The following is a 19,233-nucleotide window of genomic DNA, read 5'->3' as shown; positions in this document are numbered from 1 at the left end:
CGTCATTTCTGGGTGATGACAGATGACAGACTATATGAATCTATGTCCTACTGTTTGAAAAAAAAGCAAGTTTCATCCCGAGATATTTACAGAAACATGCAAAATAATGGATGCTGACTCGGGCAGAGATGACTGGGCAGAAAGGGAGGGCAAGTACTACAAATAGTTCTCACACTTTTCCACACTGCTGCAAAGAAGAAAATGGAAAAACATGAAATTAAAAGCACAGCACATGAAATTATGGAAGAGGCTTTTCAACTACATGAGAAATTAATAGGTTCCATCTTGGCCCAAGAAGCAATTAGACTTTGAGGAGTCTCACTGTACCACAAGGGTCTTAAGGGAGGTCTCTTCCTTGAGATTACACTGGAAACATTGAATTCCAGAAATCTTCACTGTCCCCTTTCTGGACAGGGCTATGGCAGCCAAACAGTCTCACAAGCATTCAGTAGGAATCACATTAAAATATACCACAATATTTTCTATTTTCCTCCATCTACTCTAACTCCTGTAGCACAGTAGAACTATATTCCAAAGAAATTAAATTATTTAGAGCATTTACTGTCCTTCAGGGTCATTACAAGAGCATAACAGTTAGCCCTATGATAAAATATAAATTCTCTTCTCTACAGCACGTAGTCTGACCTTGCTATAATGAAGCTCCATGGGACTGAGAAAAATTGCTGCATAGCAGGACATTCTCTGAAATAAGGTATTTTGTAGCTTGTAATACCAGAATAAAGAAGTACCCAATTTGACTCGAATATGTTATATCTAGTATTTTTATGAGTCTCACTTCATATTGAAAGAATACTGTTTAAGCATTGACAAAAAAAGAAAAATCAATAAAGAAATAAAATGCATGGTTGTACATAAGATACACCAGAGAATGACAGATACAAACTCCTCAGATTTGCTTAGGTGTTTGTTCTAGCAAGTCTTATTAAACAGGAAAAACAAAAAGTTTACACTGCTAGGACTATTTCAAAGAGGGTAGGCTACTAGCAGGCCTTGTTACAGAGCATCCAAGTAATTCATTGCATGCATGATCTCTCTCTCATCCTCGTAAAACTTATGGCGTTACACCTCATGGCAAAAACAGTGCTGGCAAAACAGTGCTGTTGCACAGCTTACACGAAGTGCGCAGAAACACTAAGCTCCATTTCACTTCTCTGGAGGAATTTTGAAGGTGAATCTCTGTTCCGTATTGTACAGCAGTAGCTTAAACTATTTTAAAGCCTTCTTTTAATGGGAGCAGGGAGTGAGACATCCTGTATCCTAGATTTTGAGTGTTCCCAGAACATGAGGACAGCTGTCCTGGGGAGTATTCAGGCGATGCTTGGATGTTCCTTTTAAAAGCAACATTCACTGGCTTTCAGTACAGACAAGGATAACTACTGAAAGGGGTTATGTTTAAGGCTGTTCAGCACAATGTAAACAAAGTAAGAAGTCCCACTGCCTCTGAAGAATGATGTCCTACAGAAAAGCAATGGAAAGATCATGGGTGTAACATGCAGCATTTTAGAAAGGTTTTCAGAACAGCTGTTGTGATGTTGGTTACTCCCCCACACCCCAAAGAAGCATGGATATTTTGAAAATGGAGTGCTCCAAGCCTTAAGCACCATTTACAACTGTGGTGTGCAGAGATGAAAAGCTACCTCCACTTTGAAGTTTGACTGGACACTTATCTTTAACAGTAGTCAGACTTATTAAATTCTGTGACATGGTTAATTGTAATGGAACAGAATTTCTTTTACAAAAAGTTCATCTACTTCAGGCTCTGTCGTTTTTAAACATTGTCAGACATGCACATCTGTTGAGTGGGGAAGTCACCTTGAAGGAGTAAGCAGGCTGAGGTAACCACGAATAAAGAGATGCAATTAGCGATGATGAACTGGTCTTATTACCATAGTAGACTGGAGTTCAAGATTTGATCTGTGTCATAAGTGAAGAATCAATCTGATTAATTTTGCCAATATCCATTCTTCAGGAACAGTTTTTCATCACTGCTCGAGAAAAAACCCTGAACTGATGAGTGAGAGCATTAACCGGAGCAGCTTAGGACAGCCAACACTACCCAAGACCTATTGGCCCTTTAGACCCATCTCTTGGCCACAGAAAGCCTTCAGAGATCCCTTTTGTTCGTGACAACAGCCTGTTTCACAGACACTTCCTGCAAAGTCTGTTAAAAACCCTGCCATAGCTAGAGTACTACGAGATAATAATTCAAACCTAAGAGAACAGAAATGGGGGTTCCTCCCTCTTTCTGCAAGTCAAAAAATAGTTTTCCATTCAAGAATGATTTTGAAGGAACTATACCACATATAGAGATACAGCAACACAGCCTATTACAAATTTTTATCAAAAGTAACAAGCTCAAGGCATGAACATTACAACATCTTAAAACCTTTCAGCATAAATGAATGGCTAAAAAGCTCTGAATGACTTTGCTCAGGAGATGGACATCACTATGTGCTCCATCTGACCTTCCTAATAACCATTCAAGCTTCAAATCTGCTACTAAAGTCTCCATTGTAAGCAATTATTTGCCTCTGTGCAAAAATGTTAATTTCATGCTCTGTAAACACATCTTGTGAAAGACCAGCCTGCCCATAAAGATTGCATTCGACAGCCCCGTGACCATCTCCTGCAGCAAGCGCCTGAAGCATCTTTCAGTAGGTAGAAACACCTGTTCTTCCCTCCGTAAAGGAGAGGGCATACAGGGATGACATATTTACAGGTGAGCCACATATAATGACCTCTACAAAAGGGACCTGGAGAGTTTTGGCACTTACTTAAGACAGAGTAACTTGACACTATAAAATTAAAGACAGCAGCATCTGCTTTCAAGTAGCTGTAATAATTTGTCATAGCATTTAGTCAGCTAACCTGATGTGGAAAACACCATCTCTGCAGTGCTACTCTTAGGGAAAGGATGCATAGAAGATAAAGGCTGTGGTAAGAAAGATGGCTTTTTATGTAAAAGTGGAACCACAAGAGGAAGGCTGGTTGTCAAGCTTCAGGAAAAAAAGCACCACACTGTCTATCAAAACTAGTAGTAATAAGTACACAGATTATTTAGCCCAAACCAAAGCCAGCCACACCTAAACCTGTGAGCAATCTCCCCCCACAAGACCATGGAACATGATGCTACCTGGCAAGCTTTTTTTTTGCCCAAGAATGTTAGCCTGAACCCCGAACTAAATCCATTAAATACATACAGTTCTAGTTTTGGATGTCGGCACATGCAAGACCACTGGGAGACAAGTTACATATTGTAAGGAATATAAAAAAGCAACTGCCTTCTGAAAATGCAAGTAAAATGCTACATGTGAAAGTTACCACCTTTGCTAGAAAGGCAAGAGAATCATAAATATGCCAGGCATTTAATGCTAGGAAACAACTCAACTTTGAATAATTTTATGCTATTAAGAGATGCACACTGAATATGGACTCAGATCACTTCATAATTCATATCTAACGCATACTAAAAGTCAGCCTTGGTATTGCGTAGCAAGTTGCCAACCAGAGTGGTCCTTCAGATGCATCTAAATTCACTTCAACACACATACAGAGCAAAGAAATACTTTCACCCCTCCTCAAGTTTTTACTTCTCTCTCAGTATCACTTCACAAATGCCTCCAACTAGACCTATTTTCCCATGCCTCATGTTATAAAATATTCTAGGGGCCACACATTAAGTGAACTAGTCTTTTTTATTTCTAAGAACATCTCTTGAAACTTGAAGTAACAAGCAAAGAGACTTCAAGATTTAAGTGCCCATATGAAACTCCTGGATTAGGAAATATTTATGTATTTCCATAAATCTACCCCTGTGCAAAGAGGAAAGACACGTTCACCATCCCAAAAAGCATAAGCCAGAGCAGTTAGCTATTATGAATTATACAAGTAAAAAGCTCAGATAAATGTCAACATTTCAGTAATCCTGTTTAGGACAGCTGCTCAGAAGCAGTCAATGTAGGACTGGATTTTCACAAATTACATTAGCAGGAGGAAGGACCATAACACTTACTGTAACGATGAGATGTCAAACTTGCCAAAAGTAAAAAATAAGATTCTTAATGCATGCAATTTAGTGGAATTACTTTCCAATTCACATAACAAAACAAACAAAATCAAGGCTGCTATGTACTTTCACGTAAAACTAATCTTAGATTGATAATCCTGACACTTTTGTCCATGGTCTGAAGCAAATCCTTGCAAATTCTTTGAACAGGTGAGTCTTTTTCCTCTACACAGCTCAGCAAAAACAGTTTGCTGAATTACACTGCTATTTTATACTCATCATCTCTGGGAGCAAAGCTCAGTTAAAAGGTGCTTTTCTTGTTTCAAATCCAGCTCATCTCATCGATCTAGTTTACAGTAGGTCTCCATCCAGAGCCATACCAGCACAATGGAGGGGGAAGTAAGCTGCAAAATGGGGGCAAGATCATCTAATCGCCTCTATTACTGAGAAAACTTGTGTCAATGCCCTCCTTAACACACACTGTTGGTTACTGGATTATTATTCACCAGGCAGGAGAGCATATTCAGGCAATTAATTTACTATTCTTCCTGCTATCTTTACCACTCACAAACTCAAATTCACATTTTCACAATCCCTCATACAGGAACATGTATCAATCTCCACTTTCCTCCAACTTTCAGGCTTATTGAACCAGAGAGGTTAAAAATCTCCTAAAGCAGAAAGTTGCCTCTGCAAAAACAGAAGGGAAACCTCAGGAATCCCACCCTTAAAGGAATCAATAAGTGCTTACTAGTAGGTGGGAAATTCAACCCATTTTTGGCTACTTAGTACACCTATTTTTAACATCTCCAAACAGCTGAATCTAATTGGTTGCTGCAACTTAAACCACCTTCCCTATATAAAACTTTAAAACAGGCACTTGCTTTAGTTTTCAGAACTGCATCAAGCCCATGCTAACATTTTAATCTCTGTGACCGCCAAAGATCCCGATTAAACAATGACTCCACAGCAACACCGTTCTATGTAAGTAATCTTCTTTGCAAGCTTCAGAAAGATCACTGTCTACAAAAACCCCCCAATGCTCATGTAGTTAAGAGCCTTCATCAGTTAATCCTCCATCCTCAGTAAGAACTACTCTGTCTGGAACAATTTACATAGCAGCTCTCACTACAGTAAGCTAAGCATTTCATCCAAGGGAAAGTATGAAGAAACTATAGTACATGGTGGTGATGTGGGAAAAATCAAATACTTTAATGTCCAAAATTCCTTTAAATGCATTTTCAAAAAGCAGCAGTTGTTTCAGACAAGCCAAGATATTCCACATAGGCCATAAGGATGAGAAACCACCCCAAATTCCTTCAAGTTAAACAGCAGCCAACTTTCTGCTAGTTTCCATTAAAGGTAGGATCATTTTCTTTCCCTTACAAGAAGATGCAAGCCAAAGTTCATAGCTACTACAGATTTCAAAGTATTCAGATCAATCTTCCAAGTGCTACATAAAAATACTGCATGCTTTTGATCGACGTTTCAGAAAATGAACTGTGGCTTGTCTTTAATCAGAAATGCAATGACTTTGGGCTCCATACACGGTACAGAGAAGGGACCTCTGAGTGCAAGTACATTAAGATAGTGGCAGCTGAGGGGCAAATACTATCTTTGGGGTTTTTTTTCTGATGAATTCATGGCAAGAAACCAGAGCAAGCTCTAGAGATAGTGGAAACATCCTGGGTGACTGGGGAAAAAAAAACCTTCTTTGTGGTTCAGGTGAGCAACCACTAAGAGAAGATTCATATATTATGAACAGCAACCTTCAGTGTAAACTTTTATAATAGTAATTTGTAAGACAAGAAAACATGTCCAGCTAAACACGTACAACCAGTAGCTCTACAGCAACTTAGCAGAATTCCCCCTGCTGCTAAGTATTTGATACATACATTTTCCAGAGTCACTACACAACTGGCAAGTATCAAAACCAAACCTTTGGCTGAATGTTTCATTTGTTATAGCCCATCGATACAAAGAACCATTTTATGCCCCTGTAGAAACAGAATCAAACATGAAAACTTCTCCTCTTTGCCAGGCATCAGTGAGAGGCTTTGTTCAGCTGCACAAGAATTCAGTATAACCAGTTCATACTTAAAAATCAGTGTGCAGCAGTGAATGTTCGCCATTTCAAAGCATGGAGAGATTTGCTGGGAGGATTATATCTAAGCAGTTTTAAACACTAATGTGAAGTAGCAAAATCCAAATCATTAGACTTGCATTTGCTTGATTCGGCTCCCCACTGCAGGGCAGTGTGCCATGTCCCTTCAAGCAAAGCATGCAGGTCCCTGCTCAAGTAGTTACCCATTGAGGCTTGCCATCTCTAATCTTCTCTTGGAATTGCTCCCCAGTGCCAGGCGGACTCTAGGGATTCCAATGAGCACAAGCTGGCTTATATTTAAACTGGTCCAAAGCTGGAGGAAGGCTCTTTAGGGGTAACACAGACAGGCAAGGAGATTCACTTTGGTTACCCTGTGTGGTACAAATTAGATGCATCATTAACCTTTATATATATAAAGGTACATACCTCGTTCTGAAATACCTTTTTACCAAAAAAGTCCTGGCACAAAAAGCTACAGGTAACACTTCAACAACCCCCATTTCCCTTTAAAAGTCTTTATAAAGATTTTTGGCAAAATACCCAATAATCTCAAACAATAAAGACCACCATTACTTGACGAACTGCTAACATATAAACAACCCGTATCAGATGTATTGCCTGTTTGGCACATCGCTGCCTAAGGGGGTATTTCTGCTACTTAGTTTTGAGCATTCAGCCTTTAGGCACTCAGCCTGTCCTCTCATTGGCCAGACTGAGTACTCAGGGTGCTGCATACTGAATCACATTTTAACAAGGTGTCTACAGCAAAGCACATGTATTTTCCCAACCCCTCTCAGGGTATTGAAAAATGAGTGAATGGTTTATGTAGTGATGGATCAAGATGTCTGAATTTTGGAAGTCAAGGACATCTGATGCAATTCCCATGTCAATAATCATGTAGTCCCTCTCCACCCCAAAGCCACACATTTGAATATGCAAGCACCATTTTGTACCCCATATATATATATATGAAGATGCCCTTCAGGCGAGTGTTCAATTCAAAGCTATGCAGCAAAGACAAAAAGCACAAAAAGATCTTTACTTAAAGTTCTTTAATCCTGAACAGAGTAATTGAAATGTCACAGAAGTTTCTGTAGTAGGCCATGCCATTGTCACTGATGCACAAAACACAATGTTTCCATATGTTCAAATACATACTTCAATTTTTTTTGGTCTTAATGCTGAAAAGTTGCATACCTGTTATAAATTTCAGCTCAACATTTAGATACATGTTAAAGTACCCTTCCAAGCAAGTGTCCACCTTCCAGTATTAGCAACAGAGGGCCAGTAAATAACATACTGTGCAAGACCATCCATGGCAATATTTGTTCCAGTTTCTATATGTGTCCCGACTAACATCTGTGCATGTCTTACAAAAGAATGTTTTCAGCTAGCAAATCCTCTGACAAGGGCAGAAAGTAAGTTTTCTTGGTTCAGACACTGAACGTTTAATTCCTAAAACTTTATCTTCAACATTTCCTCAGAATACTCTGCATGTAATACTTAGAGCTGCTGGCTTCCAGCAGACATTTGTCAAAGCCCATTTAGAACCCATTTAGACATTAGAATGTCTAAAACATCTGCAGCTGGTTATAACGCATCAGGAAAATAAAGTTGTCTGGCCTCAGATTCGTGCCAGTGTTTGAAGGAAAAAAAAAAGAGAAAAAATCAAAACCATATGCCTGCTCTTAGTCTAGTCTCAAGTGATCTATATTTTATAAGGTAACTTACCATCAATTTTTAAACTCCTATGAATTGAATTCTAGTAATTGGACTTCTTGGGATTTTTTAAAAATGTTTTAAAAAAACCCTTAAAATTCCCATAATGCAGCTGGTTTTGATTGTACCAGTCAAACACCCAAAATCTTTCTGGAAAGAGGCATAAGCTCCAGAAGTTATCATAAAAGTGCCATGCCCAGAATACCTCCCTTCACTGCTCCCCCAGAAGTTTCCTGCAACTGTTTTATCCAGGTTATCACCATTACGGGTGCACAAAATGACATCCCTTTCTGAGTAATTTACATTGTGGTTTTTAAATTTAAACTCCGTCTCAAGTAAATAGTGGCTTACTGCTTCAAATGAAGTGAATGAGAGCAGGGATTTTAATCCAGTCAGAAACTCAATTTTGACCCAGGTCTTCCATTCCCTCTGAATGAAAGCCATTCAAACAAGGTGATAGTGTTGCCCTGCTCCAAAGGTTCTTGAGCTATATAAATCAGCACAGATATGAGGTACACAAACACTGAGGCTGGAAAAGGACAGCAACTTGCATCACAGGTACAGCTGAGACTTAAAGGGCTGTGGACTCACTCCCAGCAATATAACAGGAGCAAAGTTTCACTGCTGTGCATGCAACCAGCTGCTGATAGGGCACTCTGGAAATTCTCTCCCTTCCTTTAGGGAGTGCTTCTATACCTTCTATACAAGCCTTAAACTGCCACCAGCTCAACATGCTCGGCCTAACTTTGCATTTGCTCATGCCAAATTACTGTATTAAAAAGCCTTCCATGGCTTTGGCTTTAGAGACAACGCAAATAAAACATTCTGGAAAACCAGCTATTTTAGCTGTTCCTATGGCCCAAACAAGCATTCCTGTCCAGAAAGATTGAAGTCAACTGAAACAACTTGCCCAACAGCAGGCAAGCATGTCCAACTCAAAACAAAAAGCAAACATTCAGCACAACTTCATGGTCTGTGAGCAAAGAGCCTCACACCCCTAAGGAGACCCCACCGTCCAGATCCAGAGTGAGAGAACTGGAAGAATATACAGGTGAAAATCCTCTGACTAAACACATAACTTGTGCTTCAGATTGCAGTGAAGCGGTCCAAAAACTGCGTAAACCTTCCCCAACTGTACCTTCCCAATATATGTTGTTCTGTGGGTCAGAGAGAAGTAACTGTCACACAGCTATGTTATTGCCTTGTCTTTTTAATACAAGCAGCTCCAAACCTCTTTTTACCTATGCCGCTCTAGAGGAAGCGCCTCTCACCAACAAGGCAAACCTGAAAAACGCTTTCAAGAACAGAGCAGGATCAGAGGAGCAAGGCTTGTGCTAGAAAACTGACCTCTCTGGGCAAGACGTTTTACAAAGAAATTATCTAGTACAGTGATAGAAGAGGCTGAGCACCATGTATTTTGGGTTCATATCTCCTGGGAAACTTAAGGGAGATAAACAACCCTGTCATACTTTGTTCTCTTAGGAAAGAAATGTTTTTGTCAGCCCCATAGATTAATGCACTCACTTACTGCCTTCACTGCTTAGTCTCTGATCTCAGTGCAAAGTTTGTAAGAACTGCCTCCCATCCTTCTTTCAGAACAAAAAAGACACTTCAAAATTTGTCTTCAGCTTTTAAGTGCTCAATAGCCACGTAGTTTCCCAGTAATGCTCTTGCTGACTGACCACTTAGCAGGCTTTCCTGTTACTTAACAGTAATTGCACAGCAAATATGGAGACAGTCATCCATTCCCACTGCAGAACCTTTAATAAGGATAGATAATTACATGGCTTTTGATACATCATAAGATTGCAAAGCAAATAGAAAAAAATTAACACCTCACTTATTGTAAAAAATTTTGGGATGATGTACGTATTTTTATATATATATAGTGCTCTCTATAACCACACATTTGTTTTCAGGCTGAGCTCTAATCCAACAGGCTCTTGCAATTTCTAGTCATAATCTGAACATCAACTTGATAAGCAGTTTCATAGCTGCTCTTGGGTCCCAGCAGAAGTGACATAAACTGACAAGGTTCTGATTTCTTTTTTTTTTAATCTTTTACAGTTTTATAGAACCGAGCAGCAAAACCTTAAAGGCCAACTGCAAGCTCAGAAAGACACCTCTGCACTGACTTCATCTTTGAACCAGCAGCCAAGTTTTCCTATCGCTGGTTGAGTAAAGGGGATGTTGAATATCATCTTCTGCAGAATTTGACTGTACTCACCAGGAAAAGTTGACAATTCTACTGAAGCCACTAGCTCTCCAAACTACCTGCAAAATGCAAGGAAGAACATAATCTATGCAGAACATGGATTTGGAAAGAGAGCAGGCCCAGAGCTCCCTTACAAACACATCTTTTAAGCTGGGAACCCTGCTTTACTGTTACAGTATTTCATCTCCCTCCAATATACAGCCTTTTCAGTTAGATACACAGAATACAGCTAGTTGCAGTGTGTCTTTAAAATCCTAAAACCCTAACTAAAAACCCAAACCAACTGCACTCAATCCATATCAGTACGCAAGTCTAAAAAACTCACAACACTGTTTGGGTTTGAGGCTCTAATCACTATTTTAATGGCAGAGAACCACCTCTGCTCACAGATCTTGGTAGGGACAAACCCAGGACAGTGCACCTTGTCTTTAAAGGGACATCTCTTAAGCAGTTATCTTCAAATCACCTAAGCAGCATATTAAATACTTGCAGCACCACAGCTGTAAGAGCTGCCAATAACTCCACACAATGCAGTTTTTCTGTAAGGTACAAAACCTATCATGTACGATTACCCAGTATTTTAGAAGCAGCCACAGGTTCTGCAAAACAAAACAAAAGCATTGTAGATGGCTGTTAGTCTATTGTCTTGTGCAGCACTACCTAGTCTGACATACCCAGGGATTTTGGAAATGCCCTCCCAGGCACACTAGACATTTTTTTCCATTACTGCTAAAGGACCACAACTACAGAATTGCAAAATCCTGAAGAGTGACTCAATGGCAGTGTCAGTGCACAAAAAGGGAAACTGCTGCAAGAAAAAAATCATACATTTATTTGAACTTATCTGTAACCCACAAGCAGCACAATATTACTTTGTAACCCATAACAGGCAGTAGATCAACTTTGAAAGGAATGTACAGTCAGCTTTCAAAGACTTCTAGAAAATGCCTGGAACATTTTAATAACTTAATTCTGACTTAAAGAAATCTTTAATTAAGACAGCATTTAGAAAGTATTTTCAGAACAATCTGGAATCCTGTGGAATGTGTTAAGGCCTCCAAGGAAGCCTGCTCTGGCTAAGAGCTGAGATCAGTCGTGACTTAGAGAAGGAAAGCAGCAGTCAGAAGTAGTCAGCATCATCCAAGTCTTAACACACAATTTGCCTGTCATGTCAGTACTTGGCACCGGGATCACCCCTGCCCACCCTTTATCACATTCATTTGAGGAGTTTGCCCCATTTTTTCCAAAAAGATGTGGCATTACCCAAATCACAGTCATACAGGACTTGACTTACAAGAATTAACTGCTGCTTACTTTTACACTAGCAAGCCACTGCTAATCCATGCTCCAGTAAAAAAGCAAGCAAATTAGGTCAAGGGAGCTTAAGTGCTACTAAAATATGTTGCACAGAACCTTATATCCACAGTTCAGACAGCACTTCCTCACCCACAAGCAAGGAGAAGACAACATCTAAGTCAAGTCCAGAAGGCCAAAGGGTCTTTGTTTGGATACCAAAGAACTTTTCCTTTACTCTTTAGAGAAGGTTTATACCTTCAAACATCTATCAAGTATGTGCAGTTCCCAAGAGATTACTTTGAGGAGATTATACCCTGCTGGTGTGCTGTTTTGTAACTTCTTTCAACTATAACCTTTCCAAAGTACAGCAGGTCTCCTAGCAATAGAAACTCAGAGATGGAACAGCAAAAGCTACAGCAGAGACACCTCTCTCTCTGGAAGCTGCCCATCCAACCAATGCCACTCTGCTTCTAGATGGTACATTACACTGCAAGATACCAAAACACATTAGCATTTATAGTTTCCATTATATATATACAAAAGTGTTTACATGATAGCCATTTTCTTTCAATTTCAAGCTCTAGACCACTAGAGAAACAAGAGCTTTCTGACACATGAATGCAAGAGAGGAAACGCAATCCATCACCTCCAAGACTGCTGCTTTAGTGCAAGCACCTCCTGTGTCAGCTGTGCATTAACCTGCTGCACCAGAACACGGTTCCCACCATTGAGCTGGGTGGGTGCCTTGGGAGCACATGTTCAGTTCCATGGACTTGAAGCATCCACCCTTCTGACTCCACAATGAAAAATTAAGGCCACTCAGGCAATCCCATTAACATAGATTAATAGTTATGTCAAGCACTGTGTCAGATCCACAGGATACCAGCTGTCTAGTACTACAAAACAACCAGCTACAGTTAGTGCCAAGTGTTTTGCCCAATGCAGCCCATTCTGCCAGCTGGGTTCGGGATAGGATGTTGTCTGAGGACAAGATGAAAAAATGGAAAATTACTTCCTCTTCTCCTTGAAGCTCACTGCTCTAGCTCACAATACACTGTGCATCCAGTCTCATTCCCACATCAGCCTATGCAGTTGGAAAGGGGCACAGTGACTCTTGTAGTCAGTGAATGTCAGCAACTGACAAGAACTACATCAGTTCTCTTACCATCCTATGTTGGGCTTGAATGTAAACCACCATGAAGAGCAAGAATCACTGAAGTAGCATCCCATTTCAGACTGGGCACACAGCTATACACCAAAGGTGTAAGAGAAAAACTGTAACAGTTTGACTATCCAAAGGAATACACAACCTTCCCTGCCCACCCTTTCAACTACAAACAGATGAATTACAAAGATCTCGTGTGCAGCAGTCAGAGGATAAAAGGTTCAGCAGCATTCCTTGTGTTCTGTTATTGTCACCTCTCAGCAAAGGCAGAGCTGGTAAGCAGAAGCCAACAGCAAAAAAGCAAAAACCTGCAATATTGCAGGACTGACTAAAGTGATGGTACAGCATTACGTGGCAGGGATGTACCTGAATTAACTCTTGACTAACTCCTGCTGCAAACTGTGCCATTTCTCAAACATTCAGCATTCCAGGAACACAAGCCAGCATTTGTAGCTACTGGTTGAGGTACAATAAATCCCTTTGGAAAGCCATTCTGCAGTTCTTTTGCTAGAGCATTGTTTAATGCTTCCACCATTTTGCTGCAGATCACAGTAATCTCTTACATACTCGCTGTAGCTTGTCAAAGCCATTCTGTAGACTAGCAAGGAGGAAATTTTCATAACGTAAGCTAAAGCCAAGATTGCTTCAAACCACAACAGACACTTAAAACTCAAGGAGCTTCAAGAAACCAGGTGGTATCTTTGCAACTGCTGCCTGCCCTTCTCTGCTTTTTCAAGTATTAGTATTTCCTAAGATTAAGATCTTTTGGAGGAGATTCCTTGTTACACAAAGAGTTTAGCCCCATTAGGTACTAAGCAGAATTGCCAAAGTCAACATTAAATTCATAAACCCAGACATACAATTAAAATGTTGGATTATATTTCATTAAATTTTAAGAGTACTCTATAATCAAGCAGCTTTCAGGGTCTTCTCTGCCAATGAGCTTCCTCTTTTGAGGAGCTGCTGAGAGTTTTTTAGAGGCTTTAGAAGCTTTATACCCTGTGATTTCAAACAAGATCCAGGTGCACAAACTGATCTCTATTTAATTCCCGACCCTTCTTTCTGATCACACACAGCACAGAACCAAGAACAGATTACACACACACTGAATGGTGACGTGTTCCACATTGTTCTCTTTTAGGAAGCCAGAACAGAATCCTAACTGCATAATCTAGCAGCATTGAACACATGCCCAAACTCATTCATGTTAAGCTGATGAAGTTTATAAATAAGATGGAAGATTATTTTCTTTGGTATTCTTTTCCACCTCCTGAATAGAGGAGATTGCTCGAGTCAATGAACAAGTCTACCTTAACAGTGCATCACAACACTTCACCAGCAAGAGACACAGATAGTTTTCAATAGCCTTCCATCAAAAGAGGAGGGATGAACACCATGCCTCACTACCGGTCTTCCAGTGAGAGCCATTGCCTTTCCTTTGCTACCCAGGAACAGCAGCCTTTCAAAGAGCCACTTGTACACATACTTCTGCTAAAAATCCAGACCATATCTGCAGACACAGCCAAAACTGCACATGAACCCATTACTAACAGATCCAACTTCAATGAGCTTGAAAACATTTTGCTGAAGATATCCTGCTATTGTAAAGGTGTGACTCACAAATGAGGTAAGCTGGTGCTCCTCTTAAATGTTTAGACATTTAACAGTTGTACAGAACTAAAAAGAGATTAAAAATAATCAAGGTTTCAAAGTCAGATCAGATCCTTTCACAGCTCTGACAAGCTGAGGAAGGAGAAACTGGATCCAGAAATCTCATACCTGAGCCAGCAGATTCAAGTATGAAGAAATTACAAAACCTAGAGAGACACCACAAATCAGAAGGCTGAAAACGCCCCCAAGATCTTTAAACACTGGATTCAGTCACCAGTGAAAATCCAGCTGTCTCTTTCAGAAAGCTGTGCAGTACTTGTGACACCATATAAAATCGAATTATTGCACTGCTGAGAAGCTGCCTTTTTTTTTTTTGGTACAAGTACCAGCAAACAATCTAATTTTTAAGGCATTTTCTGTAGAGCAACTTTAGGGGAGGAAAATAAATATACTTTCAGTTGATGTTTCTTTATGGGAAGCAGTCTTCCTTTGGGTGTTTTACTTTCTCCTTGCAGATTCCCAACTGGGCCTTCTGTGTGCTACACAAATACAAATCAATACTCATGAAGCCATCACTTCTCCCTAAAGGGCCCAAAAATTTAATTCTGTTTTTCCAATTATCTCAAGAGTTACTCAAAAGCAAGAAATTTACAGGCTAGCAAAACACAGACCTAAAATAGCTTTAAAAACTCTTAAATGTAAGGAAAAATTCTACACAAAAAAGAGCATAAGACAGGTAAGTCACAGCTGTAGTGACCTCAAGACAATTATTCCATAACTTGGATTTAATTGGAAATAACTTGGCTTCTTGTATTATTTCTTTAAATATTAACAGCCAGATGTCTACTCTACAAAAAGTACCAGTCTAATTTTGATACTAGCAGGGTAGTGCTATGCAGCAGTCCAATACATTCTTTTTCTAGTTTTCAGGGATTCTCTAACCTCTTGCAACTTCCCTTAATCCAAGTTGTATTGAGCTGCTCTGACAAAAAGATTTCAGAGGGGAAAACAAGCAGTTTTCATAAACAAATACCGGGAAAGCTCAAATACAGACATCAATTGTGATAAAGGGAGCAGGGCATTTTCTTTTTGCTCCCATTTATACTGAATAGAAAAATTTTGACGTACTCAAACATAACTGACAAGATATGAAGAACAGGGTAAGGCAGGAGAACATCTTTTACAGCACTTGAGTGATGACTACATCTATGATGTAGAGGGCTAAATCTACAAGAAACTTTGATACTGCAATGCTGTGCATCTTGCAGCTCAACTTCCAGCTTTGCGATTCCCAAAGCAGGGTCTATGTCCTCGAATAAGGTCTGTAGGCCCCTTCAGGATCAAGTTCAAAACAACTGGGTAAGGCAGGCTTTTGACTTTTGATTTCTCCAGGTCTTAGGTACATGGCCCTTATGTACAAGGTGGCCTCTATGTTGCATAAGAATCAAACACTCATACGTGTTTGCGTGCTTTGATGCCTGAGCTGTTCTGCTCTAACACAGAGCAGGGGTTTTTTGTTATTTTGCACAGTCAAAACAGGGAGGCAAAGTCGACTGAGTGCTACTGCACTGCTACTCTTGAGTAAAAGCCATCAATGATCCCTGTGAAATGGTAGCAGGGCACTGTCCTCCTCTCCCCTCCACCCGAGGGCTTCGAATGCAAGTACCTCGAGTCCCATGCAGCTCGTGCGGAACTCCAGTCTGAGAGCTGTGCTCTGAACCCCGCACCCTTGACAAGAGGGTGGTCAATGCTAAGGATGGTTGCTGGGCTTCAGGGAGGAGGCGATGGTGGTGGCAAGAGCTACCCAGAAGCAAAACGTAAGCAACACACCCCAGGGGCTTGAGTGGCAAGAACTCTGGACCCGGGATGTCAGGTCTGGAGAGTATCAGCTAGTTTCTGAGGATCACTCTCTGCCTGAGCCCTTAAATCCACTTAGGCCTAAATCCACAAAAAGAGTTGGGTACCAAAGTCTCACTTCCTAGGGCTTTCAGTTCCCTCTGGCATAAACAAAGCATGCAAATACCTGCTTATATAAACAGTGATAGATTCAGAGGGCAAACAGTTTTCTAAATGAAGAAGAAATTAAGGGAAACATACAGAGAAAGGCACCAGTTGTCCTCTCAGTTAAACCTCAACTGATTGGGAAGACAGCATGTCACTTACATACAGATAACTCTAAAAATAACTATTTTCCATTCCTACTGTAAAACCAATCCATAAACCACTACATTTCTCATATTCTGTCCATTCAGCTTTTTCTACACACAACTATATTTCTCCCACTTCATCCTGCAGCACTGGTCCCACTAATCACTGACATATGCTCCAGCACAGAGCATTTCCTCCGGCATGCTTTAAAAAGCAGCACTGTCACCAGAGCAATATAAGTGCTGGCAAATATGGTCTGTCAGGTTTTGTTTTCAAGGACTATAAAAATAGACTTCACTGCATTAGGCTTGAAAACTCATACCTTCTAGAAATAATTTTAAAAAACAAGTTTTCAGATGACTTGTTATTGTTTTCAAATATCCAGAGAGAAAATATGTAGTTTTATATTTCCTTTAACATTTTCAGGTTAAGCAAAAATTTGAGTTTTTACATGACTGATAATTCCCAGCTAATTTATCGGCAATGCCAGTGCTCTCTGCTCACATGCATCAATTCACAGCTTCTCAGATGCATTTCTACTATGAGCAGCCTCTTCTTATAAAAATATCAGCACTTGTAAAGCCACAAGACATCACTTGTTCCCAGAGCTTAGGCCTTTCACCCATGGTAACTGGTATTAGTTTATGCTGATAACAGCTTTGGCCAAAATGCAAGGAAAAGGGTCTTGGCACAGACTGACATTCAACATACTTTCTTGTTAGTTTGTAATTGCTTTGCCAAGGACTCCTTTTCAGTAATCATTTGGCCCAAGTTCCTATTTGCAGAAAATATGCAACTATGGTGAAAGAAAACCTATTATCTTTTACACACAGATACTCTGCAGCAACCAAAATCAAGAACACAAGTAGGACCTTCACACATTGCCGATAAGACTTTTCCAATCCTCCTCATTTGCAGAGCACACAACCCTACCCAAAGATCAGAAACAATCTGGGGCAGAATGGGGGAAATAACCACATTTCCAAAGAATCAGCAGCAACAGCAGGAAAATGGCACCAATGATAACTTGGATAGTCCTGTGGTCTCCATATGTATAACCAAATACACTTCTGTCAGTTTCTATATCAAAACCCCAGGTCTTCCAATGCTTTGCAGATAATTTTGCAGCTTACTTCTATGCCCTCAGAATCAGGCAAGCAAAATAATTTTGAGAAGTCTCATTCCAAACACTTTAACTGTACCAATATAACTCCTTTGCTGCTGTGAACAAGACCTGTGAACAGATGCTGGTTTTCTGAAGGGAGAAATTCCCCCCCCCCGCCCCGGCTAAATTAGTACCTTGAATCAGATTCCAAAACAGACACAAAAAAATTAGGCAGTATGCAACAGCAAAACATCAATAGGAGTTTTAGATATTTCCAACACAGTAAGCTGCAGCCTGACAATCAAAGAGAAGCAGCAATCCAGAATGCATTTGGTGGATCAGCAGAACTAACATAAGCAGGAGTGGGAAAAAAAAAGGGTTATTCCTTGGCTATCACACACTAAACCCTGGCAACAGCCCACGTGGAAGATAAATCAGAAGACAGAAGATAATTGCAGGGTTCACTTCTTTTTGAGATCCAGAATAAGCCTGTTACGTAGTGGCTAACATGGAACTGACAGTTGGGCTAAATTTAAGTGACCTTCTGTAATGTTACAGAAAATAACTTACTTGCCTAACTGAAGTCCTTTACAACATAGTTATGCCTATATTTATCTAGCTTTTGGGGTTCTGATTTTCTTTAGTGAGGGAATATATTTTGCTGTTACATATCTAAGCTGAAAGTACAGTGTCTAAAGAGAGCTACTTCCAACGAAGCAGAGTTAAGATTAAAGTCAGTCTCAGCAGAAGTGAAGGAGCTGCTTACTCTTTTAAAAATAATAATAAAAAAAAGAGAAAACCAAAAAAATCTTATGGGTGCTAGACCTGGTTATGCGGTTATTTTTGTATCATACCCTAGATCAAAGTCACTAAGACTCTTATTTTTCAAAGGAACATCACACTCTAAGACATCTTTGAAAACTTTGGTCTAAACATTAAGAACACTCAAACTCTGTTCTACCTGTTTTATTTATTAAGCAACAGCTCATGCTTACTAGTCCCTGTGAAAATTTCTTCTTTGGACTTCATCTGAAGGCTGAAAAATGTTAGGTAAGCTCAACAAGGTAAAAAAGTACCTCGTTCCCATCATGGAGAAAAATTGTTTTCTTGTTAGTGTCATGACCTGGGTAAAAGTAACTTCCCAAATGAATTTGAATACAAGTAAAGATAATCTATGCAAAGACAAGCCTATGTGATCTTCCACTGAGAAAAAAAAAGACTGGCTACTAGAGGGTTTAAATGTTAGATCTTCCGAATTGGAGAAGATGACTTGCCTTTGAAAAGTCACCTTAGCTTGCACCCATAACTGCAAGCAAAGGACTTCAGGCTTTAGAGATCAAGCTGAGCAGAACTTTTCATAACAACTTAATCTTGTAAAAACAGTTGTTCAAGAGGGCAGAAGCAAAGCAGCTCTGCATGTAGGAGGGACAGCTGACAGTGTTTCCAGATAAGATCTGATAAAGCCCTAAAACATCAGAAGACTGACTAAGACAAAAATGTCATTCTAATCAGATTTTTGGAAAGGGATAGTAGTCAAACAAGAAGGAAGATTTCATGCATCCAGAAAGTTCTTGCAGGAGACAGACTGATTTACTGTTATTCTGCAAATCCTTTTTTTTTTTTTTTTATGGCCAAATAGCTCTGCAGCAGGAAGACAGAGTTCATTTACAGACATCCAAGTTTAAGACACAAGTTCAAATATTTTACCTGGAAAACCACCCTTCAACATTTGAAATTTAATCCCTTGGTTGGTCATTATTTCAGTAAACAGCTGCAGTTTCTGTGCATTTAAAAAAATACTCTGAAATGCCTTTTGGAATTTTGCCTTCAGCAGTCACCTGGT

Source organism: Haliaeetus leucocephalus, unplaced genomic scaffold (assembly GCF_000737465.1).
Source record: "Haliaeetus leucocephalus isolate CR32 unplaced genomic scaffold, Haliaeetus_leucocephalus-4.0 Scaffold656, whole genome shotgun sequence".
In the NCBI taxonomy this organism is placed as follows: Eukaryota; Metazoa; Chordata; class Aves; order Accipitriformes; family Accipitridae; genus Haliaeetus; species Haliaeetus leucocephalus.
This window is presented reverse-complemented; position numbering follows the sequence as displayed.